The sequence below is a fragment of the Phocoena sinus genome, chromosome 20, assembly GCF_008692025.1.
Source record: "Phocoena sinus isolate mPhoSin1 chromosome 20, mPhoSin1.pri, whole genome shotgun sequence".
Taxonomy (NCBI): Eukaryota; Metazoa; Chordata; class Mammalia; order Artiodactyla; family Phocoenidae; genus Phocoena; species Phocoena sinus.
In genome coordinates this window covers 2,059,549-2,074,463 of record NC_045782.1, presented here as the reverse complement: position 1 = coordinate 2,074,463, position 14,915 = coordinate 2,059,549, and the positions used below count along the sequence as shown (strand labels likewise).

Here is a 14,915-nt window from a genome sequence, read left to right as displayed (position 1 = left end):
AGGTAGGTGACTCAGAGGAGGTTTACCCTGGGGACACAGTGATGTCGTGAGAGAACCAGTTCTCTCTGTGTTTCTCATCTACCCTCCTGGCCACCTCCCTTCGCCGTCTTGGTGGAGATGGCCGCTGTAGTGCTGGTGACTGCAAGCAGGGAGGACAAAGCCCCGTGGAAGAAGAGAGCATTCTTCCAGTGTGTCCCCTTAAGGGCAAGAAAGCGTTCCCGGACTCTCCCACCAGACCTCCCTCAGTCACTAGCAAGGAAAATGGAATCACCAGGATTGGCTTCGACCGTGTAATCAAGATTCATTCTGGAGCTAAGAACAGTGTGACCTTCTAGCAGCATCGTGTTCCATGGAGTTCATTAGCAAAGAAGAAGGAAATGGCTGGTGGACAGGTGATCCCCGGTGACTGTTATTCCTGTTTCGTGGTGTTACTTTAAGCCCGAGGTAGTTATTTGGATTATGATTTTTGTTAAAGGAATAGCCTTTGTTTTTTAAAGAGGTTTCAGGTTTATAAAAGAAATGAGTGGCAAGTATAGAAAGTTCCCATATACCCCCTCCGCACCCCCCTCTGTTTCCCCCTTTATTAACAGCCTGCACTGTGGGGTACATTTGTTACAACTGATAAGCCAATATAGACCTGTGGTTTTTTTCATTTTTTTTATTGACGTATAGCTGATTTACAATGTTGTAGATCCGTTATTATTAACTAGACTCCACAGTTTATATTGGAGTTCACTCTTTGGGTTGGTTATACATTCTGTGGGTTTGGACAAATGTATAATGACATGTATCCATCACTGGAGTGTCACACAGAATAGATTCACTGCCTTAAAAGTACCCTGTGATCCACCTAGTCTTCCCCCCACCTTTCTTCCTCCAAACCTCGGCAACCACTGATTGTTTTACTGTCTCCATGGTTTTGCCTTCTCCAGGGTTTCGTGTGGTTGGAATCGTACAGGATGCAGCCTTTGCGGACTGGCTTCTTTCACTCTGAAATCTGCATTTAAGGTTCTCCAGCTCATTTCTTCTTTTTTTTTTTTTTATGCGGTACACGGGCCCCTCACTGTTGTGGCCTCTCCCATTGCGGAGCACAGGCTCCGGACACGCAGGCTCAGCGGTCATGGCTCACGGGCCCAGCCGCTCCATGGCATGTGGGATCTTCCCGGACCGGGACACGAACCCGTGTCCCCTGCATCGGCAGGCGGACTCTCAACCACTGCACCACCAGGGAAGCCCAAACGCAGCCTATCTTTAAAAGGGGAAAAGCTCATCCTGTTGTGGGATCAAGAAAGTCTTCACGGAGGAGGTGACGCTTACCAGTTGGTCCTCCCTCCTGTGGTGAACAGCACTGCTGTCAAGGTCCAGAGTGGCAGGAGGGGCCAGCAGGAGAGGTGCCAGCAGGAGAGGTGCCGGGCCTGGACGTGTGTCCTGGAGGAGCATTGCCGGGTCTGTGCTCACCAGGGCGAACAAAGGCTTGATTGTTGGAAAGTCTTGAGTGTATTTGGAGAACCAGCCCCCCTGTGGCCCAGGACTGGAGCTCAAGGCACGAACAGGGTTGGGCCGAGGCTGCTGCGGGATCGTGCTGGATCTAGGCAGGAGCTTTGCCCCTGGTCTCCCGCGGGAGAGCCGCAGGTGTCTGAGTAGAGGGCTGGGCCATCCGAAGCTGTGGTTCAGGATGATGGCCCTGCTGATGCAAAGCCTGCTGTTCATCCACCCTCTTCCTAGCATTTTACACATAACCAGCTCACCAAGGTAACCAAGGTGCCCATTTGAACAGGACACATTGACCAATGTCCTGGGCAGGACGAGCACCGTTGGTTGGGAGGCCCCACCTGGAACAGCCGTGCACTTCAGCCCCTCCACATGGGTTGTCTGCATACTGAGAGTAGGTCTATTTGTTCCAACCCTATTTATGCTAGTTGTACCAGTGATTTTATTTACGTAACTTAATTATTATGTAAACCAATGAAATAGCACAGAGAGAGAGAGAGATTGTTTCCTCAAAAGCCACTCTGGGACTTCCCCGGTGGCGCAGTGGTTGAGATTCCGCCTGCCGATGCAGGGGACACGGGTTCATGCCTGGGTCCAGGAGGATCCCACGTGCCGCGGAGCGGCTGGGCCCGTGAGCCATGGCCGCTGAGGCAGCGCGTCCGGAGCCTGTGCTCCGCAACGGGAGAGGCCACAACAGTGAGAGGCCCGCGTACCGCAAAAAAAAAAAAAAAAAAAAAAAAGCCACTCTGAATGGTTTGAAAAGACTGAATGAAAGTGAGCTGTTAAAATAGGGGATGGGGGAGGGATAAATTAGGAGCTGGGGATTAGCAGATACAAACTACTATATATAAAAGAGGTAAATAAGGTCCTACTGTATAGCACAGGGAACTATATCCAACACCTTGTAATAAACCATAATGGAAAAGAATCTGAAAACACATATTACATATAAATAAATAAATATATATATATATATATATATATATATATATAAAAAAAACTGAATCATTTTGCTGTACACCTGAAACTAACACAACATTGTAAATCAACTATATTTCAATTTAAAAAATGCCCAAAGTAGCTCTAAATGATGAGGGGACCAGTAGCAAACACGTGAAAGGATTCTGCCGGCAGTCTTCTTCGGAAGCACCTAAGTTCTCGCTCCTGTTTAAAGCTGGAAATCATGGAAGGTGTGTCACAGGTGTGGGAAGATGCCAAAGGGTTCCCACCGACAGGTGCGCTCCAAGAAAATACCTTGGCTCTGTAGCTGGACAACAGTGAATGAAAGCACTTGAACATTTTAGGTGAAAATAAAATGTTTACAGTATATCTTTCATTTTTTAGGATTCCCCAATTTAACCAACTTTGTCAATGAACTGACCCAAACTGGTCCCAGTCTCTCAGGACAAGAGGGTGGGGCAAACATTAGCAGCAGCCCGACTTCAACCAGGAAGCCTCTGTGCCTTAGGAGAGAGACGCTGTGCCAGGTGGGGTCAGGGGAACCCAGAGGAAATGAAAAGAAGTCGGTAGACGTGGTGACAAAGAAAATCACACGCTGAAGGAAAGGAGGCTGACGGATAACAGGAGAGCTGATCTGGGTGCCGGGAGAGCGCTGCAGTCGGCAGGAGTCAGATGCTAGAGGAAGCAGGGAAACAAGTGCAGTGAGAGGGGTGGGCAATCACGCCGGCAGATCCCACACGAACGCAGCGTAAGACCCAGGAGAGCCGGGGCTTCCCTTGTCTCGCTCGTGGCTGCGTCCCCGGCACCTGGGAAGATGCCTGGAACTCAGTGGACACGTTTGTTGAAGGAAGGAAGGGACGGACACAACACGTGCAGAACATCCACGAGACGCTGTGGGCAGCTGGAGAAGTGTTTCCGGAAGGCAGGTGCAAGTTGGGGCAGAGATGCAGGTTTGGAGTCATCAGGTACCTGGTGGTCCGAGGGGCTGAAGCAGTGTCTCCCACATGGAAGGAGACAAGAGGAGGAGGTCTCTGAGCTTCACAGCAACCCCTCGAGGGCTGGGAAGGACGTTAGTGAGGATCTGCTCCCATCGCCCTCCAACATCTCCAGCAAGGAGTTCAGCGCAGAATGAAACCTCCCCACCAATAACCGGGAGCTCTTGGTTTCCTGGGGCAGCACGCTTCCCTGCACTTCTGTGGCTGCTAGAACATTCTTCCACATATTCAGTCAAAACCTGGCCCTAATTTTACTGCTTGGAACCAAAAAGAACTCTAACTTTGACTGAAAAAGGAATTGTTGACAAAGTGCAAGGAAGGAAAAGCATATCATCTTCGGAAAGCAGAGCTGGAAGAGCCTGGTCAAGACGCCCCAGAGTCCAAAGCAGGTGGATTTTACTTAATTGTCACCATTCCTAACTCGGAGATCCTGTTATGGAGGATGGTTTCAGAGGAAAAGCAGGTTTTATAAAGATATCTACATTTTAGGCTCTGTTCTTGGTTCCTGACAAAGGCCATTGCCTTTTGTGGTCCCCACTTCCTGAGATGGGTGGGGTTAACTTCGTCTTAACAGGTAACGAAACATGTGATGCTTCTCCAAACGGGAGAGTCTCATCCCACAGTGAGTAACGATGGGAGAAAGGGGTGATCCCTAAGCAATCAGGGTGACGGCGACCCGGGCAAAGTCGAGGACTTGCGTAAAACCGAAGGACAGGACGCAGAGCCTTGCCTGACTATGAAGTTGGCAGAAACCTGTAAGAAAATGGTCTGGAAAGCTAATCCTGGAAAGGAGCTGAGGTTTGCTGAAAACAATTAAGGGCAAAAGCTCTGCCCCTCCTTCTGTCTTCCCGCACACACGTGCCCCCCAAAATGGTTTTGTCCTGCGGAGGGCAGACCAAACCTTAGAGGAAACTCAAGCCCAAGAAAACCACCTAAGGAGCATAAATTTCCTGGCCCAGGGAAATGACAACCCCAGAAGCGGAGATAACTTTGAACAAGGTCATGAATGGCTCTCATAAGCACAGAGAGATGAGGGGCAGGCTGGAGAGGAGTGAAGCACACCGCACACATGGGAGGGTGCAGACTGGGTTCCGGGGCTCACCGCGTGGAACGTGTGACCTTTCCCGCCACCGTCCGTGCACAGAGAGGGAAGAGGACGCACGCACACCTGCTTCTGCACACACTGGGAATCTCTAGAAGGATAGCGGAGGGCCGGACAGTGCTGAACGAGGCAGACAGAGGGGTGGCAGCAAAGCTTTTCACTGTACCCTTTACATTGTGAGCCATATGATTCTATGACCGATTCAAAAAATGAATATGATATAAAAATTTTACCTGACCAAAGACTAGAGTTTGATAGAACCGATTTTTAAAGGAATGGTTTGCAAGGGCCCAAAAGGAGCCCCAGGGGTGGCCAGGAGCCAGGATGGGTTAACTCGGAAAACGCACTGAGAACGAGGCAAATGGCAGAAGGACCTTTTCTACCTGCTTTCATTTGAAAGCCCACAGACGCGGCTACTCCAAGAGCGGGACTGGCGGCGTTGCTGGGGGAGCCTTTTGCTTCAGGCCACACAGCTGGGGCATGGCGGGAAGGGAAGAACAAAGCCGCGTCTGTGCCTGCCTCTGCCACTTTTCTTCCAGTCTTCCTGCCGCTCCACTGCTGTCTGCAAGTCTTCCTTTCGGACCCTCCGCCGTCAACCCCACACACAGTTCCTGACTTTAATACTCTGCACTTAGATTATCAAATATATGTTGATTTCATTTATTATCAATCTCTTGCGTTCGGGCTCCGAAACGAATTCCCGCAGCATAAAGCCACCTCGGCTGGGCTGTCTTTTGGAATTGATCAAATGAGGATAAATATCCCCTCCAAGAGCGTTTAAGAAAACCTGAGCAAGGTTCAGTTGAGGGAGGGGGACGGCACGTATCCGCAGGACACACTTCTACTCTATCTGTACTGTAATTTGCTCAGGAAAAACACTTTCCTCAGTATTCACCTAATTTTTGATGCGGAAATCAATATGCTAAGAAATAAAATTCGACGGCAAGCTTAATCATCCAAACTTTCGGGAAGAGAGAACAGAGCGCTGAGAATCTACTGTGCGTCGGCAGCCAGGAAAGCCAGCACGAGGCAGCAGGTCTGGTCCTGTTTTCCAGAGGGCGATGTGAACGTTTCAGAAGGTCATGGCCAAGTTCAGGGCCTGGAACTTGAATGTTCCATGAATTCAGTGGAAACACCTCCAGCTTACCTTCCATCCAACGTGACGGTTACCCAGAACCAGAAAAGCAGAACTTTCTTCTGGAACATAAAACTCATTCCACAGTGGGACCCACCGTTTCCTTCCCTTTTTTCCGCTTCCATAAAGAAGCCTGGGGCACGGGCGCCGGGCCACGTGGTTCTGACCAGCAACCAGCTCACGCTCACTCAAGGAGCAACACTCACGATCGTCCTCCTAGAAGAACGAATCATTCCATCCCTCCGTCCAGAAGCTGACCCTATTAAAAGGCCATTAGTCACCATGCTCTCCCGGGAAGGGCAGTTGCAGTGGGAGACGTCCTCGACCTCCACCCACTGTACTGCAGTCATACTGAGCTCTACGACGGCCCCTGCCAAGCTTACTCACAGGCATCCTCGACATTTCAGCTAGCAGACCCCAGCTGTCAACACAAACACGTATCATCAGTCGTATCACATCTCCATCCCTGAAGTTTACTGCTGTAATGTCACTCTGGCACGTAACCCAATATTCTCACCTGGTTTAAATTCACCGAAATCTAACAGTAATGCTGTGTTTCTGATTAAATACTGAAGAGCGAGAGAGAGTCAATGTATGAATTGTTTAAAAGAATAATAAAGGACAGAACTGTTACCTAGGGGTGCTAGTGGGGTGTTCAGACATACAAGTTTTGCTTTATAAGATGCCTTTGCCGACTTTAGAAAATCGATCCCTTGTTCCCTTCAGATACCTAAAGGAGACTTGATTTTTGTACATTTCAGTCCCAGGAAGGTTGTGTGTTTCATCAGTAGCTGGCTTCTTCTCATCCTCTCATCATGAATCAGGTTTCCCTCTCCCCTCTGGCTTCTAGAAACTCCTTGCCAAACTAGCAATCATGCACTTTCCTTCTAGCTTTTGGTTTTTCTATTTCCGCCCCCCCACATTTTTATCTTTTTATTTTCTTGCATTTATCTCTATAAGACTTCTTAAATTCTTTCATACAAGAAAAGGTACAAATCAAAACATTAAAAATTCCACTCTCCCTTTTCTTTCTTTTTTTTTTTTTTTTTTTGCAGTACACGGGCCTCTCACTGTTGTGGCCTCTCCCGCTGCGGAGCACAGGCTCCGGACGCGCAGGCTCAGCGGCCATGGCTCAGTGGCTCAGGGGCCCAGCTGCTCCGCGCTATGTGGGATCTTCCCAGACCGGGGCACGCACCCGCGTCCCCTGCATCGGCAGGCGGACTCTCAACCACTGCGCCACCAGGGAAGCCCCACTCTCCCTTTTCTTAACGAGTGGTTCACAAAACGCTCTCCCAACCATCCACATTTTTAAAAAGTAAATCTAGCTGGTGAATATGTTGAAGGTCAGCTGGTCTACTTTCCACCTTCCGTTCACGATAAACGTTGGAATAGAGGGAAATTCCTCAGAAAAAAAAAATCTTACAAAAATTAGGATAGAAGGGAAATTCCTCAGCTTGATAAAGAGCATGTACAAAACACCAAAAGCTAACATTATACGTAATGGTAGAAGATTGAATGCCTTCCCCCTAGGGTTATGAACAAGGCAAGTATGTCCACTGTCAGCACTTTTATTCAACACAGTGTCGGAATTTCTAGACAGTGCAACAAGGCAAGAAAGGGAAATAAAAGGCATACAGGTCAGAAATGAAGAGTTAAAACTGCTCCTACTTGTAGACGACATGATTGTCTACATAGAAAATCCCAAGGAATCTAAAGGAGAAAAAATCTCCGACAACTAATAAGTGAGTTCAGCAAGTTCACAAGATACAAGATAAACATAAAAAATAAACTGTATTTCAATATTCTAGCAATGAACACCAAAATTAGAAATACAGTAACAATACTTACAATTGCTAAAAAAAAAAGAAATAGGTATAAATCCAGCAAAATAGGTACAGGATTTGTACGCTAAAAGCTATAAAATGCTGATGAAGGAAATCAGAGGAGATCTAAATAAATGTTTGTGTATTGGAAGGCTCAACACAGTAAAGATGTCTATTCCCAGAAGACTTTCTGTGTGTACACAGATGAGATAATTCTAAATTTATACAGAAAGTCAAAGGAACGAGACTAGATAAAACAACTTTGGAAAAGAAGAATAAGGTTGGGTTTTCCCTGGTGGTGCAGTGGTTAAGAATCCGCCTGCCAATGCAGGGGACACGGGTTCGAGCCCTGGTCCGGGAAGAGCCCACATGCTGCGGAGCAACTAAGCCCGTGCGCCACTACTACTGAGCCTGCACTCTAGAGCCCATAAGCCATAACTACTGAGCCCGCGTGCTACAACTACTGAAGCCCGCGGGCCTAGAGCCCGTGCTCCGCAACAAGAGAAACCACCGCAATGAGAAGCCCGCACACTGCAACAAAGAGTAGCCCCATTCACCGCAACTAGAGAAAGCCCGCGCACAGCAACGAAGACCCAACGCAGCCAAAAATAAATAATAAATTAAATAAATAAAATTTTTTTTAAGTGGCAAAAGAAAAATAAGATGTGTTTCAACATCATTAGCCATCAGGGAAATGCAAATTAAAACTAGAGTGAAATATCACCACACACCTATTGGCGTGGCTGTGGAGAAACTGGATCACTCACACATTGCTGGCGTGAGTATAAAATGGCGCAGCCACTCTGGAAACACATTTTGGCAATTTCTTAAAAAACTAAACATGCAACTAATACAATCCAACAAGTGCACTCCTGGGCATTTGTCCCAGAGAAATGCTTCCACAAAATGTCCACGTAAAAACCTGTACCACTTTATTAATGATAATGTTTGTAACAGCTCTATTCATGAGAGCAAAACACTAGATACAACCCAGACTTGTGGGTAAATAGACTGTGGCACATCCACACCATGAAATACTATGAAGAAATTAAAAAGGAATCTTGAAATAGCAAAACTATGGAAATGGAAAACAGATTAGTGGTTGCCAGGGGTTAAGGAGGGGGTGGGGATCGAGAGGCATGAGTGTGGCTGTAAAAGGACCACAGGAGGGATCCTGGTGGTGATGGAGACGCTCTAAAACCAGACTGTGTCGATGTTGCTCTCCGATTGTGACACTGTACTAGCATTTTGCAAAATGGTACCACTCGGGATAACCAGTAAAAGGGACAAGGGAATCTTATACCTTGCTACTGCATGTGAATCTATAATTACTGCAAACTTAAAGGTAATTAAAAAAAAAAAAAAACAGGGCTTCCCTGGTGGTGCAGTGGTTGAGAGTCCACCTGCCGATGCAGGGGACACGGGTTTGTGCCCCGGTCCGGGAAGATCCCACATGCCACGGAGCGGCTAGGCCCGTGAGCCATGGCCGCTGAGCCTGCGCGTCTGGAACCTGTGCTCCACAGAGGGGGAGCACAGTGACAGGCCCGCGTACCGCAAAAAAATATATATATATGTGAAATACATTTTCAACTATTTTATTGACTTTAATTTATATTTTGATGAAAATCTATATAAAAACTATACACTTTGAATACCATTACAATTTTAAAAAAATCTTTGAGAATCATTCAAAATCATGAAGTGATAGAAATTAGAAAATACTAACATGAACTCAGGGGGGAAAAGGCTTAGCAGAAAAAAAGAATAAAATTTGCCACACAAAATTCATACCTTACTGATAAAAACAACGAAAATGAGCCAGAAAATTATTTTCATCAAATCCACAACCTAACAGATCACCCAAAATCCCTGATCCTTCATAGGCTACTTAATTACATTGATCAGAACCTTGCCAATAAACAGTGGGTCCTTATTTGCCTCCTTGCCCCAGGCCCTACAAATGTCAGGGGTGTGCCTGCTTCTTGCAGCCCTCTCCCCTCTCTTAGGATACCCAGCATTCAGGAAGTGAAAAAAAAATGTTTATAATGGTCTGAGTCCAGAATCTAACACTATTTTACATAGAAACAGAAGGAGAGGGTGTTTTGGTGGTTTTTTTTTTTTTTTTTTTTTTTTTTGTTGTGGTACATGGGCCTCTCACTGTTGTGGCCTCTCCCGTTGCGGGGCACAGGCTCCGGACGCACGGGCTCAGCGGCCATGGCTCACGGGCCCAGCCGCTCCGCGGCATGTGGGATCTTCCCGGACCGGGGCACGAAGCCGTATCCCCTGCATCGGCAGGCGGACTCTCAACCACTGAGCCACCAGGGAAGCCCACAAGGAGAGTTTTTACACTTTATTAGACACTGAATTTTCTAGAAATGCAGCTAACATGTAAATCAAGGGAAGCCAGCACTTTGCATTATTCAAAGTTTACCCTGAGTCTCCGCGTGAGAGAAAGTCACCGGCATAGATACCACCCCTGGGACATGACACAACAGATCTCCCTCTGTGAAGATGGATTCTAGAAAATCACTAGATCTATATGGAAAGTCTCAGCAGTTCATAAAAGGGGAATCATCTGAGGAATCCAGATAAATATGTACCTATGAAACAAAGTTATTGGAAGAAATAGGAAATTAAAAAAAAAATCTCTAATCTGCATCCTCATTGAAACTCAAGGAGCTTTTATAGCTATGAAGATAGAGCAAGAAGTCATAAAGAAACAATTTGCGATCAGAGAAATTATACTAAAGATTAAAGACAATAGTTGAATTCAAGTAAAGAAACAAAGCAAAGCATATTAGATGATAAACTTTTAAAAATCAGAGGATGCATGAAAGCAATCAAAAGGATTAAAGAAATACGTGATGTGGAAGACATACCCAGGAGACCAAATATACACATATTTGGATTTCCTGAAGGAGACTCCAGGGTAAAAAAGAAAATCAATAATTAAAGTAATAACAGAATGCCTTGAGGGCATTTAATAAATCTACCACCCAATCCTAGTAACTCTGAGCAAAAGAGGAAAGGAAGAACTGAACCTGCAAAACAATATCTCAAGCCAACTTTCTGTATCTGATTTAATAGGGAAACATCAAAAGCAATCACAGTGGGCTTCCCTGGTGGTGCAGTAGTTAAGAATCCTCCTGCCAATGCAGGGGACACAGGTTCGAGCCGTGGTCCGGGAAGATGCCGCAGAGCAGCTAAGCCCGTGCGCCGCAACTACTGAGCCTGCACTCTAGAGCCTGCGAGCCACAACTACTGAGCCCACGTGCCACAACTACTGAAGCCCACGTGCCTAGAGCCCGTGTTCCACAGCAAGAGAAGCCACCGCAATGAGAAGCCCATGCACCGCAATGGAGAGTAGCCCCCGCTCACTGCAACTACAGAAAGCCCACGCGCAGCAACGAAGACCCAACACAGCCAAAAACAAAATAAATAAATTTATAAAATTTTTTAAAAAGCAATCACAGTAAAATGAGAACAAGGACATCACTAGCATTGAACACAACTCAGGTCTCACGATACAGCAGGAATCAGAGAGAAAAGACACAGCTACGGGATGGAGGAGACAAAAGGCATTGTTATCGCAGCTGATAGAATCCTCCACTTGGAAAACACATAAGAATCAACTGAAAACCATCAGTACCAGTAAGGGAAGGAGTCAGTTATGAATTAGTTTAAAAATATCTAATTAAAAAAATACAAACGCTCACTTCAGCAGCACATTCTAAACTTGGAAGGATACAGAGAAGATTAGCGTGGAGGATGACATGCAAGTTCATGAAGTTTTCCATGTTAAAAAAGAAGAAAAAGAAAGAAAATACAATGACTAAGGAATCCCATCCACCAAAGCAGGATAAGTATAAACCTAGGCATAAACTCAACAAACAGAAGGAGCCGGAGGAAGAGCCGGGGGCAGGAGGAGGAGGAGGAGGACGGGGAGGGGGAGGGGGAGGGGGAGGGGGAGGACGGGGGCAATAAGCAGACATCAGGGAAAAACGAAAATGAAAACTCAGAGAACTGGAGAGGCAGCACATTTCTGGACGGAAAGACTTGGCAGAAACGTCAGTGTTCCTGGGGGCAGGAGCAGGGAGAGCGCCCCCCTCTGAACCACGGGTTCCCGGGGAGGACCCCGGAAAGCCGCCAAGCCCTGATGACCCCTGGGAAATACAGGGCCATGAAACCACCAGGTACCACCTAAGAACCCAAGACTTGATAATACCAGCACCAAGTTCTAAACCTCCTCACACCGGGGTCACCCCAGACAACGCCTGAAGTTAAAGCTCGTTCCTGGTCTTTCTGGTCTGTCCGATGGCGGAGGGATATAGAAAATGTAGTATTTACATATGATGGACTATTATTCAGCCTTGAAAAGTCTCTCTCCTAGGGTCTGGCCATAGCCTCTCATCTGGTCTCCCCTGTCCATTCGTCCAGTCTGCACAGGCAGCCAAAGTGCTCCTTCCAAAATGAGGTCGGGTCATTCACCCCTCTTTCTCTCAGCCCCCGGCCCCCCCGCCCTCTGTCCTCCTCCCCCACACGGCCGCAACCACATCTGTTCACCGAGCTCCATGTCGTGCTCCTCGATGTCTCTCTGTTGCCTAGGACAGCGCCGAGCACACAGTAGGCGCTTGAAAATATTTGTTGACCTAATGAATGCCAGGAGGACTGCTGGTCAGAGCAGGGACTCCCAGCGCAGGGGTCACTGTTTGGACGAGACTGCCATCTAGTGGCAGGACCGCCTTGCAGCTTTAGGGGGCGCTCAGCATCTCGTGCGGGCTGAGATGCGCGCTTATGGGGTACCAGGGAGGACAGCTGCCTACCACGAGGGGCCACCCCATTCTCTAAGCTCCACGCCCATCAGGTAAAACTAGGTCTTCACCACGGGCACCGGAGGGAGAAAAGGAAGAAGCAGGTGTGTCCGGCTGTACCGCAGAGATGTTATAATACTGATTCAGAATCAGTTAGGAGGAGCCCGTGTTCAGTGTGGAAATAGGGCGGGCGTGGGCGAGACAAAGCCACGCTCCTTTGACCTCTCTGAGGCCCCCTGATCTGGATGAAACACCGCCTTCTCCTGGAGGCTGCTGGGAGGACGAATGAGGCCAGCACCTCGGGGGCACCAGCTGGGGCTGGACCCCGAGCGCCCGTCCACACCCCTGCGGCTGCTGCAGTTACTGCAGACGGCGGCAGGGCCCCGGGGATGCTGGGGCCTGGACACCAGAACCCGGAGACAGTCCAGCCCCTTCACGCAGTTCCCCCAGCACCTGGGTTAGACTGTGCGTTAGCAACAGATGCAAGCGTGAACAATCATACAATCATTATTACCTAAGGAGTGAGCATTTTCTCCTGTTCTACGTTTGAGGGCTCCTCCTTGAGGACAGATCAATTCCCAGGAAAGGGTGCAATACAGGCTGATCACAGGTTTAACCACTGTGAGTTTAAAACCACAACACTGTATCATAATTTCACAATGAGATCCCTTCCAAATTTAATATATTTGAAAGAAAACACAGATTATACCATACCATGCATTACCAAAAAAAAAAAAGTGTGCTAAAGCCAAAAGTTCAAAAACTAAGTAAGACTTGAGGGCCATAAAAAGATTTCTGTCCCCTAAGTTCTATAAATAATTTATAATTACATCTTTCCTTTAAGAGGAAATCAACTACATACTGCTAGCATTTTCCTTATTTTCTTTAGTTTTATATTATTCTTCACAGCTGAATCTATAGAGAATGGTTGTGAGTCCAGTGAGGTGCCGTTTCTAACACACTAAATCACCTCCCTCTTTGACTCAACAGGACTGAGATTTAAAAACCCACACTTATTACTAGTGCCAACACTCTCGTTCCCCTGGTTTTCGTGCTCATAAAATAAAGACAAAGTGTGATCCGATATTCACACGACCAACTAACACGACTGCATAATTGCAGGGGTGCTGGCACCAGCAACAGAGACACACCGGCTGACGGGCAGCATGGCCATGCCGGCCACTGCTTCTAACAGTGGGCTTATCAGCTGATGCACGGGTCCAAATTCACCAGGAACGAGGCAGTTTGGGGATACATGACAATGTACAAAAGTGTCAGCTGTCCAAAAGCTGACATGAAAATGTTAAGGACAACCTGCACTTCAAAACAAAAGGTCCAGAGACAAATGCAGTTTTCTAATTCAACTCGATGAGGTCAAAGGATATAACTGCATTACAATCAAGTAGAGGGCAAACTGAATTTGAATGATAACTATAGGAATAGAAGTGCATCTTACATTTCAGTAGCCCGTTACAGTTTACAAAGCATTCACAGACCTTTGCCGTGACATCATTGTGCCCTAGATCTGTAGGTATTTCCTCAAGGAACAAGTAAGGAAACTAAAGCCCATGGGGTGTGGGAACCAGTAAAACCAAGGTCTTTCTCTAGAATCCTGAACAAAGGGAGTACATAATGGGATCAAGCAGTTAAATAATTTACCAATGAATAGTTAAGACACACTAAAAAGCAAGTGGAAGAGGAAGGATTTGGCTAAGGCAAAAAAAAAAAAGAAAATTAGGTTATGATTTGTATTTACTCTGTTTTTATTTTTTTAAAGCAATGTCTGCATGTGTTTTTAAAAATTTTAAACAGTATAGAAAGATCTAACATGAAAAGTCTCCTTCCTCCACCACTTCTTTTTTTTGTGTGTCTTTTTATTTCTTTACTTTATTTTTGGCTGCGCTGGGTCTTCGTTGCTGCGCACGGGCTTTCTCTGGTTGTGGCACGCGGGGACTACTCTTCGACGCGGTGCGCGGGATTCTCATTGCGGTGACTTCTCTTGTTGCGGAGCACAGGCTCTAGGCGCGTGGGCTTCAGTAGTTGTGGCTCGCAGGCTCAGTAGTTGTGGCAGGTGGGCTTAGCTGCTCCACGGCATGTGGGGTCCTCCCGGACCAGGGCTCAAACACATGTCCCCTGCACTGGCAGGCAGATTCTTAACTACTATGCCACCAGGGAAGTCCCTCCCCCACCACTTTCAATTCTGGTAACTCTCCTCAAAGATAACATCCCTACACCCTCCCAGAAAAAATGTTACGATTTCAAAAATTATATTAACATCTATTTAAAAATCAAAACCAATGAGGTCAGACTAGATGCACCATGTTACTTTCCCCACTTAGTAATGATCTTTCCCTGTCCGTACAGACGAATCTGTGTCCGTTTCCATGGCTGCATACTGTTCTGCTGTACCAAAATCTCATTCTGCAATCAGCGCTGGGCTGATACACACTTAGGTATTTCCAGTATTTTACTGTTACAATAATGCCACAACCGAATATCTTGTCCATATATATCGGCATCCTTTTTCAAGTATATCAGTAACGCTAAATGCTAAGCAGTAGAAATCCTTGGTGAAAGATTGTATGTATTTCAAATGTA

At 46.8% G+C, this 14,915-nt stretch overlaps 1 protein-coding gene and 1 pseudogene across 1 annotated transcript in view; one reads left to right on the top strand and one right to left on the bottom strand.

Annotated features, from left to right (window-relative positions):
• Positions 1-14,915, bottom strand: part of SPECC1 (sperm antigen with calponin homology and coiled-coil domains 1) — a 254,519-nt gene that overhangs the window by 145,933 nt on the left and 93,671 nt on the right.
• LOC116746559 lies at positions 11,217-11,309 on the top strand (annotated as a pseudogene).